This window comes from Dromaius novaehollandiae, chromosome 3 (genome assembly GCF_036370855.1).
Source record: "Dromaius novaehollandiae isolate bDroNov1 chromosome 3, bDroNov1.hap1, whole genome shotgun sequence".
In the NCBI taxonomy this organism is placed as follows: domain Eukaryota; kingdom Metazoa; phylum Chordata; class Aves; order Casuariiformes; family Dromaiidae; genus Dromaius; species Dromaius novaehollandiae.
Window position 1 is genome coordinate 69,536,884 of NC_088100.1, and position 22,453 is coordinate 69,559,336.

The following is a 22,453-nucleotide window of genomic DNA, read 5'->3' on the forward strand; positions in this document are numbered from 1 at the left end:
ACTAGACACTAGCAATGGCTGTTAAGCCATTCACTTCTGTTACCTGTCTAAGAACTACCTACTTATGTGTACTGAAACAACCAACTGTATCAGTACGTGAAAAGCAGAGGTTTTACACAATACTTTAATGAATTAGCTGAGGCTATGTTTACTGACACAGTCAAGTGAAAGGTAATTTCTGTAGCATTGCAGGAACTTATGTGAAATAACAGCTGCTGCAGGGAAGTACGCTGAACTCCAATACTATTGAAGTCTTCCCATTTTCAAAAAAAAAAAAAAGATTTTTTAATTATGTTTGTAAAAATCTGAAACATATAACAACTGTTTTGTTCATATCCATCAATAATTAGTTTGTAAATGCCAACAACAGGCCAGACAGTTAAGAAAGAAAAATTACAGGTCATGTCTCAAAAGGTATGCAACATTAAAATTGACCCAAAATTTGCTTGTAAGAACCAACAGTGAGAGGCAGTTTTCTTAAATTTTAAAGAAAAATTACAAATTTCTTTTTAATAGTGTCTACAACACTTTTGTAAGACAAAGGCTGCGAAAAAACATGAGCATCTCAGCATGAAACATCTTCCTGTATTACACAGTCAATCATTCTGAAATGTGGCATTCTCCAATATGACATCGTAACACGTTTAAGAGATTGGCCCTATACGCAAATTCAGAGGAAGATTCAGATGTGGTTGTGCACCATAATTTCAGCTTTCTAAATTGGTTCTTACTGGCAAGACTCAGCAGGCATTTGTCTGATATGTTACTACAAAACCCACACATGTTTCAGTGCTGATGTCATGGACTATATGTAATACTAATATAGCGCCTCAGCTAGATGTTTCGCTGACTGAATTGAACAAGAGTAAATTGGTGGGATCTGGGTAACAATTCCCGAGAAGACAGAAAACAGGACCAAAGTATTAAATCCAAGTAACACTTTACATTAGCATCCTATTCCCGTCAAGCGATAGAAGCTGTGTGTTCAAGGCCAAGGTTCTCAAGACCACTTGTAAGTGGTGTTTTAGAGGGACTAAGGACAAAGGTGAAACTGCTGAAACAATAACAGTAGAGCATTTTTGACTGGAGTTAGTCAAAAGCTCAGTATTTTACTGAGAAGTTTTACTCTTGTCAGAAGTTTTCTTTAGGAGAATTTTCAAGAGATTCTCATATTCTCTAAAATCTAGGGCTTATAGGAAGTTCAAATCCAGTCCCCTGGTTTGCCTAATGATGAGTAATTCAGAATTTAAAAAAAAGAAAGAAAAAAAAAATCCTATGAGTCAGGCAGCGCACAGATGCAACAAGCATAGGTCTCCAGCATCAGGGCTGTAATCACCAGCCTGCCATCCACGTAGTTTCCAAACTGAAAATCTCATTTTGCCAACTGAAGAGAAGTATTTTAATATATTTAATGCAGTGTCCTCAAAAAATGTTCAGAAGACTCTTTTCCCCCCTTTTCCAACACAGAACAGAAATAAGTCTAGAAACTTAAGTTTCCTTGGAAAGGAAGCTTCCTCCAGCTACTTGGCTTCAGAACTAGAAGTTAGAAGTGGGTCCCTAACCAATACCTCGTAGTATGCCCACATCCAGGATGCCCTGCCTCTGACAGAAGAACAGCCCAGCGGGAATAGCAGCCCATCTCCTTCATGCAGAGCAAAGCAGACCAGCAAGCTCAGGGCCCCAGAACTCAGAGCTTATCAAAATGTTGTTTCTGCTGCTGCCACTGCTCCTCTCCTGGAGCAGGTGGTCTACAGCCCCATGCATCCGCACCTTCACTGCCACAAGTATCTGAGCTAGCGGTTTGAACTAGATTAAAACTGACTTGGATATACCTGTACTATACTGCAGCTTTTCATGAAGAAAGGGCAGATAAACCCCAGGCTGTAACCCCTTCACAGACAAACAGAAAGGTAGCAGTACCAGTTTATGCTTCTCAAACAGAAAATAGTCACTCCAATTTTTTTTAAAGGTGGCGTAGGAAACATTTGATGTATGTACTTTTTCAATGGGGGGGAAAAGATCTATATGATAAACCCCGATAGGCGACAATACTACAGTGGGGAAGAGAGATTATGCCTTAAAGTTCTGCAGAATATCAGAAAAAAGTGAGCAGAAATGAGAGAATATATTCAGGAGATCATGCCTCTGTGAGCAGACAAAAAGAAGCAGCTGTCAGAATTTCAAACAGGATTTCCATATCCTGTTGATTATAGTGTTAAAGCTCAGGTGGGAAAATAATGATCTACCCTGAATGACAGTGGGCTCAGTTAAAATGCTTCTCGGAGAAATATAAACACAGTCAAATGCTCCTTTTGTACTTGTGCTTATACACACAGCACCATCATTTGTGCTCAAAGTCTGGCTATGCAAACTAAACAAAACCTGGTGCGATGTTACAGCATATCAGTTACACTATGATAACTCACCAGGTTCATACATTTACTCCCTGCCACCTCAAAAGGAGGAATAAGCTATCCCGCCTGATAGGTAGCTTGCCCTTCACTTACTGCAGAGCAAGAGCACACGCACAGGTAGGTATCGCGGCTCAGCTGCGGGCTGACACTCTGCTCGCACACGCTGTGGGGATCTGTGCTCCCATACCCAAGGCACACTCCCAACAGCTCCATCTCAACACTGTGCCAGCAATACCAGCATGTAAAAAAGTGTCAAACTGAATATATATATATGTATATAAAACAGGGAGAACTGCTCTGTTGCTGCAGGGCTGCATCATTAAACTTTGCCAGGCATGCCCAATTTTTGTTGTCTTCTTTAGCAAGTCTGATGATCTATGCTGACAGTACAGTTGAGCTGTGCAGTAGTGGAGGAACAGGCCATGAGAGAGATCCTAAGCAACACTGAGGCAATTGGTAAATTAATGCATATCTAGAAGAGATGTATAGACAATAAGTACAGCTAGCCATCAGTGGAAATATAAAGATTATTTCAACTTGAAGTCTTTAGGGCTTCCTTCAGAGTTATGCTGAAAAAAATGCATGCACTTAAAGAAAAAGAAAAGAAAAAAAAAGGAAATCAGTAACATGGCTCTAGGTTTATTCAGTTTACATAATGACAAGCTTGCCACAAGGCTGTTGCCTGTCAATAAGAAATTGTTTCCTCAATACAAAGCTTAATCAGGAAGGCACAGGGCTTCCCTCAGCAGACTGACATTTGCTTTTGCTTCCTCAGCCTGTTTTGAACCTTTCAAGTCTTCTAGACTACATCTGAAAGGTAGTCACGGGAGCTGCCCAGACTGCCACAAAGTTTCTTTCATCCATGTCCCTACCCTGTTTCACATGAATTGTGAATGGACATTGTTGGCACTGAAATCATACATTATGGAAAGAGTTTTTAAGACTGCTCTATCTCCTGGTTTATGTGAATGCACTGGTGTGTATCCTTCTCTTTACATTTGATTACTTTCCAGATCATTCTACTGAAAATCTGCAAATCAGTCTTGTGTCTTTTTTCCTGGGTCCACAGACTTTTATCTGACGTTCTCTCATCTGATCAACCACATGAATAAGACTTTCACTTGGAAAGGACATAAAGAGCCAAGCCTTGTTTTTAATTACTTTAACCTAGGAACAATTTGTTGCAAGAGCCTATAGATGGAGTTATGATCATATCTTAATTGAACATCTGAGTTCACAGTCTTGCTGCATATGCCAGCAATACTAGGCCATAATTAAAACAGCCATTAAAGTAAGCACACAATGACCTACTTATCTCAACTATAGATGGGCTTTGCTTCAAAGGATACTCCTCTGAAAATTCAAGTGTCCATCTTCCTTACATTACACCACCATTGAAGATCCAGTGTGAAAACATACAGCGAAGCACTTCACTGTTAACACCATCAACATGTCCATATCTCAAAATAATGAGCTCTCTTCCTAACTCGCATTTTCTACATCTTGCGCATGCAATCACTCTCCAGGGCAACCTAAAAGTTGGTGTGTAGTGTGTGTGCATTTGTGTCCAAGTGAAGCCCAAAGGCAGACCAATGTTTTGAAGCCTAAATAAAGCATATGTAAAGTGGGTTCTTCAGCCTAAGGAACCAGGAGCCCTCAGAGGAACCGGCCCCTGAACCCTGAATCACAGCCCTGGGAAGGGAACCGGGCATTTGATTCCTCTCAGTGGGAACTCCAGGAGCACTCTACTGGAGCAAGCCCATCCTAGGAAATGAACGTTACCACAGACCTTACTGGCATCAAATTTATGTTGCCCTTTTCAAGCAAGTTCTAAGGAGATAAATCAGGACAAGGCCTACAGGGTATCAGTGCTTTGCTCATGAGATCAGTTTTTAAACCACCTATATCTCCAGAATATGCTTGGATGGAATAATTAATGAAGTCCAAATGCTTATCAATACTACCAGAGCCTGCATAACTCTTCTTATATTTGAGCTGGCTGCTGTAACAAAATTCAGCTGTAATGCAAACGTAGAAACAATCAAGCTTGGTACTGTGATTCACTGAGTAATTTCAGGTTATAAAACTGAACAGATGGCATTTGTGATCTTTATTCAATATCTTGGACTTTTTAATTAGATTACTCTTCAAGTTTGTCTGCTGGTGTAACAGCCGCTGACCCCAGGTTTCAAAACAACCTTAGGAGTCCCATTGCTCTGTCTGACAGAAACTACCATGTCAGGGAACTGCTGCAGGCACAGCTCCCTGCTGCTCCCACCTGAGGAACTGGTCAGCAGGTGATTAACAGGAGAATTAAAAGGATAGTCCAAAAATGGAGCTATGGCTTAGCCAAAATGCAAATTAATGCTTTAATGCACCACACTGCTTTATAATTTTAGAATGCTTTTGGTATTTTTTATCATTAGCAATCAGTATGCCATAATCTTCTCTTCCATGTCTTCATATTGTCCTCAAATTTTAGTCAGCTTCGGCTTCTGCCACTGACAAACTCGCTGTAGGTTTTCACTGCTTTTTGGAAAACTGCAGGTGGTCATAATCAAAATGAAACAAAATGCACAGACTGAACAGATCGCAAGAACTTAGAAGTCAATAAATAGTGCATCTACTCCACAGCACCGAAGCATGGCAAAAACCTACAGCATTGTCTCTGGGACCCAATCCTAGAGTCCCCCAACAGCTACTAGTCTTACTGCATTCTAGAATCAGGTCCAGTATTTTCCTTTATTAATACAGATCAAACAAACCAAAACAAACAAACAAAAAAAAAACTCAGAAGAGCTTCTGAACTGTTGTAGCCATATTCAACATAGCACTGACGACTCTTGCACAACTCACAACTGTAGTGATTACATATAATATCCTGAATTTAAAAGCTAGCATTAAAAATAGCCTGGCTGTTTCATAAAAGCATTCTTTTATGAAGTCAAATACTCTACTAACCAGATAACAGCAAATACAGAACTTGTGCCTATGAATTTCTCTACTTCTGGCACCCTAAGTTCCTTTCAAGTTATAGAACTCTAATGCCATTAGAAAATGTAGCAAAGCTCCACTATATACCGATTTTAAAAAAAGAGTGTTTAAAAAAAATCAACTGAATGTAAAAACGATGGTTTTTACTGTTTCAATATCAAATAATATCAATTCACTCTAAGTAAGAGTCACCTGTGTGGTATATATCAAACTGGGAGGAAAAAATCTAACTCTGAGAGTTACCTTGCTTATTCAGCCTCACTTTGCCCCAAAGCTGTTTGCCAGGTGAAAAAAGCAATCCTATCATAGCACTGAAAGGGGCAGAATCCCTCTGAAACTACGCTCGTCGCCAGCAGAAGTGTTTAAGATCACGTCAGACAAACCCCTGGGATGAGTCCACATCCAACCCTCTTTCCTAGAATTTTGTGATGTGCAGAACTGCTCACAGGGCTGCACTTCTCAAAAGATAGATTTATTAGGGTTCTGCAGTGGCTTCCTGCTAAGCCCAAACACAGCTGGATTTTGTGTTAACTAGTAACCCATAATGCTCCAGGCCTTTTACAGAGCATAGTATTGAAATCACTATGATTCCTTTAACTGAAAATAGCAAAAAATGCTGGAGCAATTCAAAATGATGAAAAGTTGAATAGACACGCTTCTATTATCCTTTTACAAAATACCACGATCAAGCCTTTTAAAAATCTCTAAAACAATCCCTTTGTTTCACACACTAAAGCTAACAGTGGTGGGAGAAACTTGCCCTCCCAAAAACTCAAATGCACCAGGTCTTTCAAACCCCCTGCAGGAGTCTCTTTCATATGCCGTGCATAAAACCTGTGACTGGAGCAGGAAGACATCAGATAATCACCAGAACTGAAGTTTAGCACTGCTTTGTGCTTTGGAGACAGTGAGAGCTCAGGAATAGTGCATCTCTTTGTTGGTCGTTTTGTCTCCGATTCTGGAATGACGCAAACTACACCAGAAACTTCACCCATTCTGTCTCCTTCAGCAGAGGCATCTGCCACATCATAACACTCATAATAGTTGGGCAGGAAAAAGCCCAAATCCCTCCCTCTCCTTCTTAAGTATAGAAAACTGCACCTATGCTATTTACAGATTTGAACCCTTGTCTGTACTGAAGTTTTGTAAACATAACCTATTCTGAAGTCAAGGCATTAAGAGTTGGATCAATGCCTAGAGAGAAACCTAATTCAGATAGGCTATGTTTCCTTCAGTGCTGGTGTTCACTACTGGTTGCCTCTAAGCCCTCAAAGGCACCTAGCCAACGTGAAACATAAGACCCAGGGACTAAAATGAAATTTAAGCTGGTGGTATCTGGACCTTGGCCTACAACTCTTTTGTAACCCAATTTATACATTCAAAAATATATAAACAAACACAATAAAAACAAACAAACCTTGCATAATTTATTTGCTCTCTGCATGCCTCGTTTCCCACTGCATCCTGAAGTAGAAGCACAAAGGGTGGGGTGTGTTTCTTAACACTGGCCTCACTGCTTCGTGAGCTGAAGAATTTTTCCTGGAAGTCTCTATTTTAGCAGTCTAAAAAAATAAAAACAGTTTTGTTAACATATGTATGTTTAGTTACATTAGAAATAACCCTACTTCTGCACCACTCTCAGATAAATCATTAACATCTCACATGCAAAGCCAATAACTACACATGCAAAAAGAGCAGCTAGAAACATCTCCCTTTAATTCACACATCACTTACACATTCTGCACAGACAGCTCAGGCACGGCAACTAACAGCTTCCTTCCCCATCCAAAGTCAGCTTTGAAACTGGTACAACAAATTGCAACATGTGCTTAACAGGAATTTGTATTGAGCTGCCCAGATTTCCTCTGGGGAGGGTCCATCCTGTGGCAACTCCCATATCCCTCACCCGGCCAACGCAACCAGAGAAGAGGAGTCAGAAAAGGGCTGGCACCATCACGGTCCCTTTCCTACTGCTGAGACACTAACGGAGAACAGTGCCTGGGTGCCACAAGAGGACTGTCTCCCACACAGGGGCACATTTCAGAAGACCTTTTGGATCTGTTCCTATACACTCATATTCAAAGCTTCTTGCAGCCCAGTTCTGGACAGGCTACCAAATCCCAGCCACAATATCTGCAAAGAAGTCATGTCAGATACAGAGAAGTCCTGTGGAATTTTTCCTGCGCTAGCTGATTAAAACCTTGAAAAAACACCTTCTGTTTTAAAGCAGACTAACCTACTGCTCTTTTGCCCACACCACCCCAAAGGGTAAGACAGAAGACATAACCACTGTACTTGTTTAATGCAAATACACTGAAGGTGGTGTCTGAGTTCCTAAAAGCTGGCAAAGATAACTTCTTTCTCTACAAATTCTGTCACTTTCATGCTGCAAAGTGTCCGGTTGTATTACAATATTTTCTGTGATGTTTAAATTGGCATGGCTGATTTTCAACAGCTTCTTCACAGCGCACAGCACCTTGTCACAAAAATATCCTTTTTTGTGCAACAGCGAAACTGACATACAATGGAATTAAAACTAGCACAAGTATTTTATTGTACTTCTGCTTTCAAAAGCAGATCTTTCTGAAGAATCTGGTGATACAGTCAGCATACAACAAAATAGTCTCAAAACATCACATGTAAACATGTAAAATAGAAACTAAGGTTTACTTTTCCATGTAAAGTTCTTGAGCAGAAAAACAGGGCAATCAAGTGTTGGAAGTTTTCTTTTTACAGAATTATTCATTGGAATTAGAACGTGCTCCTACTCTGCAGTAGGCTCAAACTGACTTCAGTGGAAGCAAGGCTGTCCCATTAAAATAAAACACAGCTAAAACAGCAAATAATAAAAGCTGCAAAACCACAACAACGAACAGGATAAATCAACAATGGGCCAACACAGTAAAAAGCAGTATCAGACTGCAAGTTACACCCAAAAGGAAATGTGAGTAATAAGGTTTAAGTAATATTTGTTCTCAGTTTTACCATAAAACCACTTGTAAACTTCCAAATACAGAATAGAGCTTTGTTGTCGGGGAAGATCTATCTACACAGAACATTTAAAATACACACCACCAAAACTCTCATCATCACCAGAGACATAGTCAAGTGCTGCAGAGTGGGGCTGCAAGTGCCAAGACAACAGAGTTTATCCAAACTGCGTTGATCTATGCAGTAAAAAAATACCTGTCACAAAGTCTGTGTTCTTTGCCTACTGGCACCACGTATCCCGCTCTTCACAGATGGGCTTCTTAACTGCAGCTTTGACAGGCGGGGGAGCGAGCACACTGCAAGACCTAGTATGCTGCTACCTGCAAGACCTGCATCAATACAGGCACGTAATTTTAACAGTGCAGACTAAACTCTGCCTTCACGTGCAAACATGGCTCCCCTGGATTTCCGCTGACCCATAACTACAGTAGGAATGTAGCTGGCTGTTAGCTAATTGCACCTATGGTGACCTCACAAAAATAAAACTCAGTAATCCTAGGTTTGTAAATGTACAGCTAAAACAATTCAATCTGGGCAGGAACCAGCAGTAATGAAGCACCACGCTTTTAGCAGGCAGATGGTGCATTACTTTTGATGTGAAGGAAAGAATTTATGGCAAAGTAATACAATATCCCTCTACCAGTCAAATCTTAATGAGAGATTTAAGGACTACATCCTACTCTCTTCAAAGAATACTCATTGGTCAGGGAAGAGAGCCAGTTTTTATGAAGTATTTCCAGGACTCCCTGCTCCCAGCAAGCTAACTCTAAAAGGGGGTCACAGCGTTTCCCCCAAAGAAATCCATCAAGTGTTGAAGGAAGTTTGCCATAAAGAGTACACACTTCTCAGCAATTCTCTGCCAGCTCTGTGATACCCATTTCCCTGTATCTTCAGAGGCCTGAATAAGGAGGCTAAACATAAGGAATATCTACAGACTCCCAAATAAGTGGCAGTATTTTGTTGCATACATGCAAAGCTTTATTCATTCTAGCATCTTTTTATAGCACAGCCTAGGAGGAAGCAGGCATTCTTACATCAATGACTTTACAACACTGATTCACTCTTCTTTCCCTTTTCTTAGAACAAGTCTTTTAATATCAAGTATTCTCATTAAAATTCTATTGAAAGGGAACTGCGTGTGAAGGAACCAATCTTAAAAAAATATTTTTATGTATCAAAAAATGAAGAAAGGTAATAAAAGAAGTAATTAAAAGACAATTACAAATTAAGAGACAAACTTTAGTAAGTCACTTAAACCTCACAAAAGCAAGAACATTTGTATCTCAGAATGCAGTTCTATTCTTCTGCATACTAAAGATGCCAAAACCTTGTGCATTTAATACGGCAAATACAGGGTTTGCCATTTCGTTAAGGACAAATGAGTAGGCATAGCTGTGAACATCTTTAACTGAACAAGTTTGACTATTTTAGTGCTATGGTACTATAACTTCAGTTGGCCATTGATCTAGTATTCACATTTTCATTTTCCTGATGAATAAGATGGTAAACAAAAATAAATACCAACAAACGGCTAACTGGTATAGTAATAAAGACATTAGAACAAAGGTGGCATGGGTACTTCCAGCTGTCTTGTGAAATAAGAGCGAGTTACATTATACATTCAGTAGTAACATTCAAGTTACATAGGCAGTTCCTCCGATGCTTTGGATATTTGGGAAGGGCTTCACAAACTTATACAGTGTAGGTGCTACCTGCATAAGCGGACAGTGAATACTGGTTGCCTTCTTTAGCTAGGTTACCAAATGTCTTCAGTACAAACTACAGCCTCTGGTTAAAGTCAGTGAATGGTGACCAGGTGCTGAGAAACTCAGAAAACAGTTCTGTGAAAACCTTCAATCGTTCCAGCTATGGTACATCTCCTATGTCTTAAAAGAGGTATGAGACACTACCAAACCCCTACAGGTCTGACAGGAAGGGAGCACAGAGGGAAAATTGCTCACATGGTTCCCTGCAGAGCTAGTTGCTTTCCAGCCAAACTAATGACAGCACAGTGCCCTTGCATAAACCACACTGCAAGCAGCTGACCAGGAGAGTTATGCACAGTATACATCCAGCCCTTGGCCTTTTGATCACCGGAACAGGAGAGAGATTTGAATTTCTTCTGCTGCTGCTGTGCCAGCTGTGTCCAACCAACAGCCAGTGATCTGCAGGCAGCCTTCTGCAAAAAAAAATCTATCAGTTTGCTGCAGGTGGTTTTCTTGTTTGTTTTTTTTTTCCCCTGCCCTCCCCGCTGGAGAAAGTTGGGAGTAGTGTGCAAATCAGACAGATAATCCCAGAAAGTTTCTCCCGTTTACTGGGGGAAAACAAACAAACAAACCAATCAAAAAGACCCAAAAACCCCACAACCCTTTCAGCCCCATCACATCACCTCAAATGTGCAACCGTGCTGGACACATATAAGAGCTGGTGAGCATACATTCAGTAAGCAGCAAGAGCCCTGGGAGCCCAGGCTGACTGGTGACCCACTAAGCCAGTTCTGCTCACGGGCAGTAAGCTCAGCATTCCTCAGACCCTATACTCAGCACATACAGTCAGCACATAAGCATGTGCCACAGTATGCAACTCTGCACAGGAGGAAGAAGCTTTCCCAACAAAGAAGTTGAACTTTCCTGGGCTTGCATGTTTTTGTTTTGGAAAACTTTACATCCCCCCAGTGCAGAGTTTTAGGATCTATCCCAAGAGTTCTGTCAGAATTGAACCAAGTAGGTATATACTTTTGAGATGATCAACAGCACTTCTTTCCCCACCTTTTCTCTTATTTTCAAAATATGCTTCTGAAAGCACTTCAAAGTATAATTTCCTTTCTTTATTGAGGATTCAAGTTTCAGAGGCAACACAGGAATAAAACTGCAAAAGTCTCATTTCCCTAACATTTGTTTGATTCTATTAAAAAAAATGAACACCTTGTTAATGTCATTTACTTTTAATTCACTGATTCTAAGGAAAACTAATGATCATCACCTAAAGCCTCTAACTCTCTACTCAGCAGTTTTAATTAGAAAGATGATCATTGATTAATCCACTTGAGTCACTCTCGAGAAGGTGTGATTTAACAGAGATCATTCCACCCCAGAGAAATATGCATTAATTAGTTCTGGATTAAATTGCTTTCCTCTCTATTCAACCTTTAAAAATAGCAAAAAAACCCACAACACGGCAACAAAAAACCTTTACTGTTATACTCTGCAAAACTTTTTTTTTTTTTTTTTTTAAAAAGGAAGATTCACATCTTCTTACCTTGGATTTCATAGCCATCTATTTAACTTTGTTAATTACTGCATTTCTTTAAAATAAGTAACCCCAGGCTGGAGGTTCAATACCCATTTGCAGAGCCCTGCCAAAATACTGCAGTCATGAAGAGGGTTTCAGTGTCCCACCTCAGGATAGAAAATAGAAAACCTTCTTTACAGGTTTCCTCACCTCCCCCCCCACACACCCTTTTTTTGTTTAAAGCTCTCAGCCTTTGACAAAAGTTATCCAGCTGCAGAGTGGCCTATATCTTGCTTCCAAGTCTTTTACCCCTGAGAATGAGTACCCATTCCTTGACCGTCCCTACATGCCGCAACTCACGTTGCCCTTAGTTTGGTGAAGCTCATGCTTCACCTTTCCTTAGGGTCACAGCTCTACCTGCTGATGCTCTGAACAGCAAACAGGACTGGCTAAACTTCTCTTTCCATGAAAATCCCCTCCTGGCCTCTACATGTTAAGAAAAGGCATGCCCACAGCATGATCTCCTTGCCAACTCTCCCACTTGTGACTAAGTGGGAGCTATCTCCTTCCTGGAGGTCTAGATGCAGAATGGCAGATCCCCATGTGAATTCAAGCAAATAAACCTCTGGCTCCCTTTCCTATTGTCCAGGAAGCTCTCCTCACCCTCTGGTTCTCCCCCACAGGGTGGAGGAGTACAGCTGGTGGCTCAGCTTTATGTGCAGGAGCAACCAAATCCCTCTTCTGGTCACCAGAAAGTGACAGGAGAAAGGCAGACATGGCAAAGACTGGGCAGTAAGGCGCAGCGGGACAGTGAGGCAACAGCAGGGCTTTCTCTTCTGCAACCTTAATTACATGCTTCATGTCATCTCTTCTCCTGTACGTGTTTCTTCTGGTACTTAATATTCTTTATTAAAATACAAGCCAGCACGCAGGACACAGAGTCCTGCAGAGCTTCTGGTACACAGTTAGAGGGTTTTTCCGTTGGCCTCTATCAACTTAACGCCTAATCATTACGATATGATGTCAGCAGGAGTCAAGAGAGAAAACTATTGGTACATCAGTATGGCATTTTAAGAATGTCCGGGATCAATCCTTTGTGAATCACTTTTCTGGTGCCATTATGCCTGCTGGCAAAAAGTTTTTTTCTAAAATCCTTTATTTCAAGGTTATTTCATAACCAAGAAGTTATGGAGAGAAGCAAATAAGCCCAAGCTATTGCAAGGGGCTGGGGCCAATAGCTAAATCTTACGGAGGCTTCTGATAGCCTTGTCAACCCCCATGGATCAGTTCGGTGACACAGACTTAAAAAGAGGGTGATTGATTGAAAAGGGACACAAATATCAGAATTGAGCCTGATCTATTAGTGGTCAATCACAAAGCTCCACAGCTTTCCAGCAGCAGAAAGGATGAGAGAGAGAGAGAGAGGGAGGGACAGAGGGAGGGAGGAAGGCCTTATCACCAGGCTGAGTCTGTCAATTTTGTAACATTTTTGTACTGAAGCAGCTTAAGAAAATAAACTTTCTCAGCCAGGCAGAGATCAGTCATAAACATTTTCTGAAATGGAGATGAACTCTCCTATTGTGTATTTAAAGCAACACTATAAGCCACACCATATCTATATAAAGCAACACTGTGAGCTTAAAGCAACAGTAGCATCATTCTCTGTCAGAATGCAGACTGAACACCCCAAGAGAGATCCACAAAGAGCACTACTGTTTGGGAATGAAACTGCAGATACAAGAAGTTAATGGAAAAAAAGGCCTGCCTGACAGAAAAATTCACTCTCAGGAAATCCATTAATTTTTCAAACTTTATGTTATGACGACTACTCACCAGAAAACACGAGGAAAAGGTTTAAAAAAAAAAAAAAAAAAAAAAAAAAAAAAAAAAGCAGCTGTTCATTTCCTAAGTAACATTTCAAAAGAAAATGGAAAGCTTTTGCAGAAAAAAGATAGAGGTTATTTCTGTGAAATTCTCCATGAAGCTAACAAAGAAAGCCAGAAAAAGTTGCATATGGTAAAGGTGAGCTGCAGGTTTCCATAAAGCTAGCAACATTATCAAAAGCTCTTGCTCACATCTGATGGTAGATACCAAATCTAACAAATTTAGATACCTACAATTTACAGATACCACATTACAGGAAATGTTTATGAACATACAGCATTATCTCATATTTTTCTAAGTACTCTAATTTACTTTTCTACATATTCATCTTATGTAATTTTTGGAACATGATGTCATACACAAGAAAACAGACTAATATTTTAATGTTGTATTTTCACCAGGATATTCATAATTGTTTAAAAGCAATAGAAGTGGCTGGAAAATACCTGACTTCAAATACTATTCCGAAAGATAGGTCGAAATTCTGTCTTTATGCTTAACTATGTTTGTGAAACATTCAGCACATCAGGTCAAGAGAAACATTTAAGAGAAATACTGAAATTGCTCCTGCTAACCTCAGGACCCGAGCTCACTGTAGTTACTCACCATTAACTCCAGCTGTCATGTAGGCAAACCTGTAATTCGCCACATTGATTAAATCTTATCTACAATTTTGTAACACAGAGGCCTTGAACTGCTTAATTGTTTTAGTTCACTCTACAACCCATATGCTTTTTCCAAATTAAGAGCAGAATGTTGACCCTGATGATAAAGTTTTTAGTTACACAACATAATTAATGGCGTTCTGGTTGGCTGGTTGGAGCATGCTCAGAGTCTATGACAAGCACTACTAGTGCTAAGGAACAAACAAAATGTCCTAATAGCCTGAACGGGCTGAAAATGCTCACTGGTGTACCACGACTACTGCACGAGCAAGGACATCCATGGTAACCTTCATCTTTGTGTGTGAAATGCAAATCTAAAGGGGGACAAAACATCATTCTTCCTCACTGTTAGCACAACAGATTACTAGAAATACTGTGAACACAACCTAGTCATTTGTACCTAACAGGCCATTACCTATTTGTTGAGATCTGGAGCTGTTTCTTAGCCCACTAACTTGGCCAACACAACATGCTGACAAGCGTTTCCCTCTCCCTTTCCACCTCACCCGACCAAATACAAACATAGGCCTTTCCCTTCCAGAAAAGCTCCTGGTGCCTGTTAGTTATGACAACTTAGGAAGCAAAAATCTATTTAAGTTACTGTAATCAAAAGCATTTCCTCTAGTTCTACTTATATCAGTTAGCGCTTCTCACGAAGAGAAAGCGTTTTATGCATTCTGAAAGAGCTGGATTTTTTTTAAGGGCTTAAAATAGGGAGAGATGAGAATCAACAATACCTTAACAAGTCAGAAAGAACAAAGCAAATGTACGAGCAAAGAACCCAGACTACATGAAGCCTTTAAACCCCGATTTAAGTAAGACTGGTAAATATCAGCTGCAACTTCATTCCCACCCTTTAGGACTACACAGACCTCCCCTTAATCTCATCAGCCTCAAGTCATCAACCTTCATTAATCGGATTTATTCAATAGCTTAAAAACAGCATGTCTTAGATTCTTGGGTTTTTATGTTTTGTTTCAACCTTCGTAAAACATTCCAGTAGCATTTTCATGCTTCTCTGTTTTGAAATAGATAGACCAATCCCTTTCAACAAATTGAACTCCTTTATTCATGACTCCAAGAGCTATGACTTTAAAATAACAAAGAAATATCCTAAAAGCTGGCAATGTTAGAGCCTCACTACAACCTGAGAGAAAGAAAGGTAGAAGACAGAAGGTTGATCGTGATCCTTTTCTCAAACTTTGGCCATCACCTCTTGTCCTAGGCCCTCCAAGAGTGTGTATGGACCAGATCATACCTTCTACGCCCAGCTTCATCAGAAATTACTGGATGAATTTTTTATTATAAATAAAACAGTAGTGATTTCATCTGCTTTTCAATCATTGTCTCAAGTATTTCTTGGCATAAAGCTTTACTGAATTTGGAAGACTATTAAACACCCAGATACCTTTTTCTCTGGCAAAGCAGAGGCAGCTGGAATTGGAGAGGTTACCCAGCCGAATGCTCTGTACCACACAACATATTCATTACTCCAGGCATAGACAGAGGCTGGTGGGGTTGAAGCATGTTTTGTAAAGTGAGAGTACTCAAAGATTTTATCAGCAAGCCTCTAACCTGCTCTCTTGAGTGTTTGCAAATAACAATTTTCACAAACTTGGGTAGGTTGGCAGATCTGGATTAATTTCCATGGGGCTACAAAAGGCAGCCTGACAAACCGCTCTGCCTGTATTACAGGTCTTCAGAGGAACAGCTAGCTAAATAAAGTTGACAAACCTATCCAATTTTCTGTAATCCATTCTTTTAAAAACAGTTGCAGTACTTCTGTTGAAAATCTTTCCAAGAGTGTTCAGCCTGAAGCAGAAAAAAAATACTGTGGAAAATTTTTGTATGAATGATTGAAGGCTGGCAAAAACTAAACACTGTTGAAAATATGATGTTATAACAGAATATAGGATGCATGCTTAAGGGTGCTCCTACTACCTCTGCCTCTAACATTTTATATATAATATTGCATAATACAGTTAGAAATATAAAAGGATATTAAAACAGTTTTAAAATACTAATAGCCCACCCTTTGGTTGTTGTTGCTTCAATATTTTACATAGCAAAAGCCAGCATTACTGCAGTTTTAGCAGCATAAAGTATGAAATACTCAGATTTCTGTGCTGAAAATCCCTCTCTTGGGAGCAAAGGACTGGAAGGGACCACCCGGTTCAGCAAGCTCTAGTACAAGCAACCATGCACTGAAGACGTCTAGTTTGAAGGGTTTATGGAATATATAATCTGTCTGTTCACATCATGATTCATAAAAGACTTCACAAGATCCAACATGAAACTCACAGCCTGTGGGAAAGGACAAATGCCACAATGTGTAAGAGAGCACAGGAGAGACTGAAGGCCTCACCAAGGGTCCTACCATAATGCAGAATTTTATATACTAAATGACACACTTCCATCACCAACCCCCATGATTTGTGAGAGAAAAGCAACTTAACTCCAAAAACGAGTTTTGAACCACTTATGTGTAGCTTATGTCACAATTCACAGTAAATCCACTACCGACCAACAGAACATCCTTTGCCTCCCAAAGTCAGGATGCACCCTACACTGCCTCTGTAGTTAATGGAGAGAGAGGACAACTCACGTGCAGAAGACGACACAGATTGTAACTGAGCAAAATCCCCTCTGGAGATGACTCTCTCCACTGCCTACACAGACAGCCTGGAAGACCAAGCTCTTAAGTGGGGCACCTCAGTGAATTGCTTATCTTAAGCAAGAAAAATCTGAGCCACAGAATCTTTCCTACTTCTTTTTGAACAGCTATAAAAAGAAAAAAAAAAAGAGAGAGAGAGAGAGAGAGAGAGAGAGAGAGAGAGAGGAAGAAAATTAGCTTTCAATGGTAATGTAATGTAGTTTTCCACTAAGGGGTTGATATCCTGGTAAAAATTGAAAGTTATAATGAATTCCAGGATTCATTGGAGTGCTCCATTCTTAAAAAACACAATAATGAAAGGCTTACATATGAAATTTAGCAGTAATAACTTTGGGGTCATATCCGTAGTGATTTCTTTGGCAAAGCTTCCACTGACGACACTTAAATGTGATTTCAGTGGGTGTTCTGCCTGAGAAAGGACTTTGGGATTGGCCCACACTCTGTATATTTAAGTCACCCCAGTCCCAGTATTATACAGTGCCAACCAGTCACAAAACCTAGCATTATTTAAGCCATTCGCATGCCAGAATCTCCAATTGCAGGGTGCAAAAGCCAGCAGGAAGCACTGATCATTCCCTTAGTAGCAAACAAAAATGCAATCTTTTTTACTTGGCTTCCTTATGATATCATTTACCTTCTATAATAGCAATTTCTTTTTTTTAATGTGGATTTATACAGTATTTAATTTGCCAGTTTCCTCATATAGATATAAATTTACTGAAATAGCCGTTCACAAAATCCAAAGCCCAGGGGTGGAGGCCTAAAAATAAGTACATGTAGTTTAAAATCTTTTATATCCATCCATGATACGAAATCTGTTTCTCTTCTGGTGAGCCATGAAATGTGAAGAATGGGAAAACCACAAACAAGCAAACAGAAAATAAAAATCCCTATCTTTTGCCTTACCCCCTCAAAATTGCATGGATACTTCAATGCAACCACTTGGCTAAATGTTTCAAATGTTGGTTTTTCAAAGTATTTAGCCATATAAACTATCCTTTTGTTTCTGTTGGCTCAAAATGTTCCTAAGCTCATGAATTCTTCTTTATATCTTATTATTTAAAAAAATACAGCCAACATTGCCTTTATAGAGTAAGAAAACCTGAGTATCATTTTCCAGTTAACTCTTCTGGATCTTCATGAAAGCAAAGTCAGCAACAACAATTTCAGGCCAGGTTTTCTAATCATTGCACCTAATCATTATCATTTCATAATATTTTTATTTCCCGAGTAGTAACATAGGAAAATCTCTACAATCATAATGCAAAGTCAAGTCACAAGAATGGTGGAACACAGGCTCTAAAAAATTATAATGGACTATATACTACAAAACCAATGAGCAGTAGTAAGCAGCACTTATTGCCCTACTGAATACCACAAAATCCTAAAAATATTTCAAGCAGAAAGCTTTTTTTTTTTTTTTTTTGAGAGACTAAACAAATCAGACCTGACACGGATCTCTCACCGAAATGCAGAACAGTTGAAGTTGAAGGGACCTCTGGATATCTTCTAGTCCTACCTCTCTGCTCAAGCAGGGTCACCTAGAGCAGGCTGCTCCAGACAGCATCCAGGAGGCTTCTGAATATGTCCAAGGATGGAGACTCCACAACCTCTCTGGGCAATCTGTGCCAGTGCTCAGTCATCCTCACAGCAAAAAAGTTTGTCTTAGATTCAGACAGAATTGCCTGTGTTTCAGTTTGTGCTCCTTGCCTCTCATCCTGTCACTGGGGACCACTGAGAAGCATCTGGCCCTGTCGTCTTGACACCCTCCCTTCAGATATTTAAATGCACTGATAAGATCCCTCCCCCCCCCCCCCCCCCCCGCCCCCAGTCTTCTCTTCTGCAGGCTGAACAGTCCTAGCTTGCTCAGCCTTTCCCCATAGGAGAGATGCTTCAGGGCCTTCGTCATCTTAGCAGCCCTTCACTGGGACTCACTCCAGTAGCTCTACATCTCTCTTGTACAAATTCAGGTGTTTCAATATACTCTGACTTCATCAGCACTTCTGTGCTTCGTCTTTAAACTGACATACAAGGAAATTTTATAATTACCACCTTCCTAACTTTTCAAGTATTTTTTCAGTCTTTCACACAACGTCTCTACTCTGCGATATCAGTGATTAAACAAGCAGTTCTTCTCCGCTTCCATATTTTCCACTTATTTAACCTCACTCTCAAATGATCAATTTGTGATGTAGTTATTTCCACAGCAGGTTAATGATTTCACAGCCGACAGCTGTCAGTGAGTGTCTAAGCAAGTACACAAAGAGACTGCTTCAAACACAAGCCATTTCAATAGGAATGAAGACAATATAGAAAGGTAACAGCATTGAGGTTTACTCCCCTAAATACTGTGTGCATATTTTTTGCAGGTCTTCCTCTTTACTTCCCCCAGTCTTCCTTCCTGTTGTGTTCTTCAGGCGCACAAAAGCCAGCAAGGAGGAATGTGAAACAACTCGAAACAGAAATATGCTTTCACTTGCATGCATCTAAGCTTCTCTAATCAAGTTGAGGAATGAACCCAGCAACAGAGCAGTGAAAATCTGCCCACCGGTATTTTACGAAAGAAGTGCCCATCCCAACAATTCCTGAATTAAAAAACAGTATTCAAATAACACAAAATATAAGCTTATGAGCTGACTCTTTACTCAGAGAAATGTGATTTCTTCTAACTTTAAGGAATGTGACAATAACAGCAAATCTTCTGCTTGATAAGTGGCAGGCAATTTTCCATGTAAGGTGAAAAATGTGCAATAGCAGCTCATGCAACACTTAATTCTTTGCCTAATTTTAATATTCAAGAATATAAGTGAATATATAAATTAATTTTGCGAGTAAACTTAGGAAGTCCGTTTTGTATGCTGATAGCCATAAGCCATCTAAACCATGCTCAGTGCACGAGGAATTCTGAACTTAACCATTTAATCTCTTTTAAAACACAGGCTGCATTTAGACTTAGCGTGTATAAACTCACTAGCACATAACAATGTAAATCTGCAACGTATGGGCCCAGTTTAATTCCTAAATTCCCTTTATACTTTACTGTACCCTGGTAATGCCATGCATTCCTTGCTCTGACTAATAAACTTGCTGCAGGCAGGGTAGCAGGGGCGCGAGCGCCTCAGTAGAGGCGGAGGGAGAGGAGGGGGCTGCACGGCTGGCTGGAAGCTAGCAGAGCGATGCGGCCACCCGTCATTAGCTCTGGGTGCTCTCTGGGCTCAATGAGAGCGGAAGCACAGAGCCAGCGAGCTATCAGCACATGGTGACTATTACTGCTACTTTTCATCATGTTTATCTTAGCTCTTGTTGTCCAATAATCTCTAGATAATAACAACATAAAAATAAGCAGCATTTGCAAAGTCGTCTACATGTTACAGAAAGGCCACTGACATTGCTCACTAGGAGCCTAATGGAAAGATTTCTGTGATTTCAATGAGCTCTCCATCAAGCTGTTACAACAGAGGAAAAACTCCTGTTTCAAATGATCCATGTTGCACAAAGCAGATCTGTTGCTGATGCTGTATCTTACCAGACCTGGCAGAGTGATCCACTTTATTTTGAAAGTAGATCCAAGTCCCAGTGCTCCCCATTTCTCTGCCGTTCCCATGATGGAGTTATCACAATGATCTGACAAACTGCCTAATGACTCAGTTGGCATGCCAACGGACCCTTTTTAGGCATGAAATACCAAGGACCAATATTCCCAGCTGCCTGCCTAGCTGGCTTTGGGGCTAGCATTTTCATCAGTGGGAGGTAACAGGCCACGGCTTCTGCCAAGAAGATGGCTTTCTTTGCAGAGGGTCGGGAAGAAGAAGGATGGCGTTAAGGTAGCCAGGAGCATTGCTTGCACTTATCCAGCTACTGATTTAATGGCAAGTAATAAATGCTAATGTCTTCCTGAAGATTTCTATCAGCAAACCAGAGGCCATAACACAGGGCTGACAGCAAGAGGGAGTAAAAGAGAAGAGACAGAAGAAATCCCCAGGGTTCTTTCAAAAAAGATGCAAAATTGATGGAATTATCAAGAAACAGAAGACTACTTACTCTGTTTCTTAAAAACTAGTTGGCAATGAGGAGAGAGGGAAAAAAAAGGATGAATATCTTTCTTTTTTTTAAAAAAAAAAAAATCTTGAAATCTGTGAACCACTCTCCAGAATATGTGCTATAGAAGTCTGGAGGATAAATGTATAGAAGGAAAGGAGGGGAAGTGTCAACACACACTGCACATATACATACAAAATGTACATGTTCCACATAGGAAGGGAAGACAGCAAAAAAGAAGTATGATCACTGCGTGTTAAAGGCCGATTATTCTGCATTTGGCCAACCATGAGAGTTTTTATTCACTTACTTTTGCTAACTGTGCCATGACAACATAAACCAGTTAAAAAGCTGAAAAACAATGATTCTGTACCAGACTCCATTCCAACAGACTTGCAATACCGTCTTTAATACGAACAGAGCTACTGTCTTGGTGCTTTCAAAGAATTATAAAATTGCATGCAACTTTAAAAATAAATATCAAAAAATACATGCAAGATCAAGAAAGAAAAGACGTGTCAGGAAAACTCTATGGAATGGAGGAACAGCTTGGGGAGATTAATGCATTTAATATGTTCTTAGGAAACAGAGACAAAGCAGTAGTCTACCATAATTACAATACCTATACACCTGCAAAAACACAAAACAAAACAACAAACCAATCAAGCAGAAAAATCACTTGAGGTGACACTGTTCCCTTCTCAGGATGAGTATAAAACCAAAACGGACTCAGTTAAACCGGATAACAAGCTAATATTCTTCAGTCACATGAGCACTAAAACAGCAAAGCTAGTCAACGTGGAAATAATCCCAGGCACAAGTCTACTACCATCTAAATCACTGAAAATACTCACATACTTAAAGTTGTGTATATACTGGGCTCATTGGAACAACCATTTCAGCAGCTGAAGCTGCTAATATAATTAAATATCTAACAGACAACATCAGAAAGAGCTGTGTTAATATCTGGACCAGCAGAAAGTGTCAACAGTCACTCACTGACAGGTGATCAACTAAAAGTTTTTTCCACAGCAGGAACTTCTGGTAATTAGCAACCTGCCTTCATACCAACAGTCTAGAGATGTAGGCATCATTTCCTATTATTAATCACCTAGGACACAAAATCCTAACCCACTAAAAACTTCTCCAGAGGTTTGTGGCTGTCAGAGATTGTTTTGTTGACTTTCTTACACAGCACCTATTGCCTTACTATGTAAACAAGTATGGCCATGAATTATTACCAGGCAGCAGACACTGGAATGATATGCATCTGGATTTTAAGAGTCAAGTTACATTGTTTGCTGTATCTTCTGTGAAATGCAATCAGGAGAATAAACTCCAAACATTATTTCATTCTTATAGAACGACTCTTTGAGCATGTTTAGAGTCATTCACATCTAAGGTACATTCTCATTTCCTGGAACCTTATCTGATCCAAATCCCACAAGGACATTTTCAGTGGTGTATGAAGATGCATGCAAATTAACAACACTCCAATTCATTCAGATGAAACAAAACAGTAAATTTAAAAGCAGGAAGAAACTGCAGCTGTCAAATTATAT

At 40.0% G+C, this 22,453-nt stretch overlaps 1 protein-coding gene across 8 annotated transcripts in view; it reads right to left on the reverse strand.

Moving 5' to 3' along the window:
• The window catches only part of TIAM2 (TIAM Rac1 associated GEF 2), a 184,353-nt gene that overhangs the window by 143,079 nt on the left and 18,821 nt on the right, over positions 1–22,453 (reverse strand). For 7 of the 8 annotated variants that reach the window (XM_064509123.1, XM_026122235.2, XM_064509125.1 and 4 more), the window contains one exon: positions 6,826–6,970. The gene's annotated coding sequence lies outside the window, so the exon portion shown is untranslated. Of the gene's footprint in view, positions 1–6,825; positions 6,971–7,142; positions 7,247–22,453 lie in introns of those variants that run through there. The other variant, XM_064509126.1, reaches the window with a different exon arrangement.